This window comes from Papio anubis, chromosome 16, assembly GCF_008728515.1.
Source record: "Papio anubis isolate 15944 chromosome 16, Panubis1.0, whole genome shotgun sequence".
NCBI classification, from domain to species: domain Eukaryota; kingdom Metazoa; phylum Chordata; class Mammalia; order Primates; family Cercopithecidae; genus Papio; species Papio anubis.
The window spans coordinates 15,232,376-15,237,851 of record NC_044991.1 but is presented as its reverse complement, the minus strand read 5'-3'; the positions used below and the strand labels follow the sequence as shown (position 1 = coordinate 15,237,851).

The 5,476-nt window shown below is 41.9% G+C and overlaps 1 pseudogene; it reads right to left on the bottom strand.

The window, feature by feature from the left end:
- Positions 1-1,067: 1,067 nt before the first annotated feature.
- Positions 1,068-4,463, bottom strand: LOC101001795 (annotated as a pseudogene).
- Positions 4,464-5,476: the final 1,013 nt, after the last annotated feature.

The window sequence follows — 5,476 nt, the reverse complement described above, 5'->3', positions numbered from 1 at the left end:
AGACAAAGCAATCCTGAACAAAAAGAACAAGCTGGAATATCATCTCACTACCTGACTTCAAAATATACTGCAAAGACATCTTAACCAAAATAACCATGGTACTGGCATAAAAACTGATATATAGATCAATGGAACAGAATGGAAAACCCAGAAATAAATCCATGTATTTATAGCCAACTGATTTTCTTTCTTTCGTTTTTGTTATCTTAGAAATTCCCAGTATGGTTTATTAGTGGCAATGTAAATCGATGATAATCATAAACCAAATTAAACAAATCCACCTCGTGAATAAATTCTTTGTCTGTTTTTTTTTTTTTTTGAGATGGAGTCCCACTCTGTTGCCCAGGCTGGAGTGCAGTGGTGTGATCTCAGCAGCCCACTGCAACCCCTGCCTCCCGGGTTCAAGTGATTCTCGTGCGTCAGCCTCCTGAGTAGCTGGGACCATAGCCACCTGCCACCATGCCCGGCTAATTTTTGTATTTTTAGTAGAGATGAGGTTTCACCCTGTTGGCCAGGGTGGTCTTGAACTCCCGACCTCAAATGATCTGCCCACCTTGGCCTCTCAAAGTGCTGGGATTACAAGCATGAGCCCCTGTACCCAGTCTTAATGAACAAATTCTTAACTACTATTAATTGCTTATAGTATATCCAGCAGATATGTTTTAAAAGTCAACAATATTAATTCCCTTTGTAGATTGTTTAAAAATACTGTTTTGAGTCAATCTCCTTTAACACTTGAAAGTACAAATATAAATTAAATCATATCCAAAAGATTGGATCTTATTTAATGGCTGGGCACAGTGGCTCACACCTGTAACATGGCCAGGCACGGTGGCTCACACCTGTAATCCTAGCACTTTGGGAAGCCAAGGCAGGCGGATCATGAGGTCAGGAGTTTGAGACCAGCTTGACCAACATGGGGAAACCCCGTCTCTACTAAAAATACAAAAATTAGCTGGGCATGGTGGCATGCACCTGTAATCCCAGCTACTCGGGAGGCTGAGGCAGGAGAATCACTTGAACCCAGGAGGCAGAGATTGCAGTGAGCCGAGATCACGCCATTGCATGCCAGCCTGGGTGACACAGCGAGACTCCATCTCAAAAAAAACAAAAAAGTAACACATACAACAAAAAAGTCTATGAAACAAAGATAACTTTAAAAGCATCGCTCAATTTACTTTGTACCTTTTTTATGCAAAATATTTTAAAACAGTACATATTGTTCGGATCATACATGAAAGTTCACACCCAGACATCTTTTCTATCAAATTCTCATCCTTTCTTCATTGTCAAAATCTTAATTTTCATTCCTGGCTGGATTGTTCTTCCTTGGCAATTTTTTCTGTTACCCCACTAAAATATTTCTCACAGAAGGAATTGTGACCTTGGTATGGCAAAAAATGATCACTTTGCAGATGTGAATACCATTTGAAGAAAATGGTATTCTCCACAGGGTAATTTCTAAGAGAACTGTACAGCTCCTTGGGAGATTGTCCATGATCCCATAGTTCACACATAGACTGTCCTGGTTCTCAAATTTCTTCACCATTTCCATTGTGATCAAACGCCTTGATGTGTGACTGGAAAATTTCTGCTCGCAGTTGCTAACGAGTTTCAGGCAAGGATGCCAGGGCACGATCTCTTCAGTGTATTCAGGTGTATACACTAGTAACCAATAGACTAGTATTCCACCTAACACAAGGGTCTCAGCTGAGAAGTTTTAACAAGTCAAGAAACGTATCACTTGGATGATAACCCAAGGAAACAGGAATGTAGCTTTCTGGATGTTTTTCTAATCTCTGTTGGTATTTCCTTTGGTGAACCTGTTCTTCTCGCAGATTCTCTGATACCATACGGAGGATCAGTAATGATTACATCAAAATGTGTACCCTTTCTCCAGAAAGATTTAGATGCATCTGAAACCAGGACATCATGGTAATACTTCTCTAAACCATATTGACAAAGATTGGCCCTAATATTTTCATCGGGTCCTCTCCATAGCTGTTTTTTCCTACTGGCCGTTCCCAAGCCTTGAACTGTGTTGTGGTCTATGTCTGTCCCATAAACATATGCACCAAAATGAGCAGATGTTATCAGGAGGTCATCTAGAAGAACTAGTTGTCAAGAAGAATAGAAAAGCTTTCCTTTGCTTTCTCAGACAGAACCTTATCCATTTGGTTGGAGTGAGTTTTGAGAAGACCCAACTTACAGTCCACTGCTGTTTCAGCAAATGGATCAGGCCGGGCGCGGTGGCTCAGCCTGTAATCCCAGCACTTTGGGAGGCCGAGACGGGCGGATCACGAGATCAGGAGATCGAGACCATCCTGGCTAACATGGTGAAACCCCGTCTCCACTAAAAAATACAAAAAACTGGCCGGGCGCGGTGGCTCAAGCCTGTAATCCCAGCACTTTGGGAGGCCGAGGCGGGTGGATCACGAGGTCAGGAGATCGAGACCATCCTGGCTAACATGGTGAAACCTCGTCTCTACTAAAAATACAAAAAACTAGCCGGGCGTGGTGGCGGGCGCCTGTAGTCCCAGCTACTCGGAGGCTGAGGCGGGAGAATGGCGTGAACCCGGGAGGCGGAGCTTGCAGTGAGCCGAGATCGCGCCACTGCACTCCAGCCTGGGCGACAGAGCGAGACTCCGTCTCAAAAAAAAAAAAAAATAAAATAAAAATAAAAAAAAATAAAAAAAATAAAAAATACAAAAAACTAGCCAGGCGAGGTGGCGGGCACCTGTAATCCCAGCTACTCGGGAGGCTGAGGCAGGAGAATGGCGTGAACCTGGGAGGCGGGAGCTTGCAGTGAGCTGAGATCGTGCCACTGCACTCCAGCCTGGGCGACAGAGCGAGACTCCGTCTCAAAAAAAAAAAAAAAACAAAAAAACAAATGGATCAAAGACAGTATCATTTTCTTTCACTTTCCATGGTTAACCATGATGAATGACAAACCAGCATCCATACTTGTATTTCCAACAAAGTGCCTCTTTTTGACACTGTATGACTCAATAAGCGCTCTCCGTCCATCTGAAATCCATCTACCAAAATAAATATCATGTGGCTTCTCAGGAAGGCAGTTTCGGTCCAAACCATAATAATGTATGTTGTGGTTTCTTTAAGTTCACTTTTTCTTCAAATGGCAGACATTCAAGTGCATCTGTTCGCTTGATTTTTCCCTTCTTGTGTCAATGTTTTATTAAAAGTGTGAATCTTTATTTTATACATAGAGTCTGAATGTAGAAATGGAACCATCTTTTCCACAGGGTAATTTTTAAGAGAACTGTACAGCTCCTCGGGAGATTGTCCATGATCCCATAGGTCACACATAGACTGTCCATTTCATTAAATTTCTTGCAATATCTTCAGAGGGAATGCTAAGAATTTAAAATGGTGACTTTCCAGGTTTCTTGACTGCTGGCAAACTGACCTCCAAAAAACGAAAGCAAAGACTTTATTTCCTGAGGCATTCAAGCTTCAACATCAGACAATTACAATTCAGGGTTTAGCAGGCGCAACTCTAGGTGCTCCTGGATCATGAGCAGCAGATACCTGTTTACGGTTTGCACGGCAGCACCGTTGCAGTTGCCTACCGTGCACCTTCGCGGCTCGCACCAGTTCCCACCTCTTTCTCCCTCCCAGAGCAGAGTCTCCACTGAGACCAGCCAGCTGATTTTCAACGAAGGCACCAAGAACATTCAGTAGTGAAAAAACAGTCTTTTCAACGAATGCTGCTGGAAAAACTGGATATACATACACAGAAAAATGAAACTAGACTTTTATCGGTCACCATATAGAAAAGTTCAAATCAGAATGGATTAAAGACTTAAATGCAGGACCTGAAACTATAAAACTACTAGAAGAAAACATTGGGGGGAACACTTCAGGAGGACATTGCTTGGGGCTAAAGGTTTATTGGCACTGGCAACAAAAGTAAAAACAGATAAATGGGATTACCCCAAGCTAAAAAGCTTCAGCGCTTAAAACAAGCAATCAACAGAGTGAAGAGACAACCTACAGAATGGGAGAAAATATTTGCAACTATTCATCTGATAAGGAATTAATAAACAGGATACACAAAAGCTGGGTGCAGTGGCTCACACCTGTATCAGTGCTTTGGGAAGCCAAGGGAGGATGGCCTGAGGCCAAGAGTTTGAGAGCAGAATATATAAGCAAGGCAAACAATCCAACAGCAAAACAATAACAACAAAGCCAAATAACCTAATTTTAAAATGGGCAAATAATCTGAATAGACATTTTTCAAAAGAAGACATATGCATGGCCAATGGGCATATGAGAAAAATGCTTCACATCATTAATCATCAGGAAATGCAAATCAAAACCATAATGAGGTACAATCTCACCCGCATTAAAATGGCTGTTACTAAAAAGACAAAATTAACAAATACTGGCAAGGAGACAGAGAAAGAGGAACTCGCTCTGTCCCCAGGCTGGAGTGCAGTGGCGCAATCTCGGCTCACTGCAAGCTCCGCCTCCTGGGTTCACGTCATTCTCCTGCCTCAGCCTCCCCAGTAGCTGGGACTACAGGCGCCTGCCACCACGCCCGGCTAATTTTTTGTATTTTTATAGAGACAGAGTTTCACCGTGTTAGCCAGGATGGTCTCGATCTCCTGACCTTGTGATCCGCCTGCCTCAGCCTCCCAAAGTGCTGGGATTACAGGCGTGAGCCACCGTGCCCGGCTGAAAGAGGAACTCTTTATATACCGTTGGGTGGGAAGGTAAATTCGTATAGCCATTATGGAATCATTATGGAGGTTCCTCAAAAAACAAAAATGGAATTGCCATATGATCCAGAAGTCCTATTACTTGGTGAATATCCAAAGGAAACGAAATCAGTTTGTCAGTCTATCTGTACACTCATGTTTATTGCAGCACTATTCACAAGAGCCAAGATACGAAATCAAACTAAGTGTTCCTCAATAGAAAAGGTAGTATATATGAACAATGGAATATTATCCAGCCATCAAAAAGAATGAAATTTTGTCATTCCTGGTAACGTGAATGAATTTGGAGGACATGATGTTAAGTGAAATAAGCCAGGCACAGAAAGATAAATACTGCATGTTCTTACTCCTATGTGTTAGCTGAAAAAGTTGATCTCGTAGGAGGAGAGAGTAGAATAATGGTTACTAGAGTCAGGGGAGAGTAGGATGGGAGGACAGCCAGAGGTTGGTTAACAGATACAAAAGTGCATCCAGATAGGAGGAATAAGTTCTAGTATTCTACAGCACTGTAGAGCAACTATAACAACTGATTGTATATTTCCAATTAGAAAGGCAGATTTTGCATGTTTCAAACACAAAGAAATGATAAATGTTTGAGGTGATGTATATGCTAATTATCCCTATTTGATGATTATGCATCATATACATGTATTGAAATATCACACTGTGCTGAATAAATATGCACAATTATGTGTCAATTAAAAATAATAAAAGCAAGAACGATAGCATGTTCT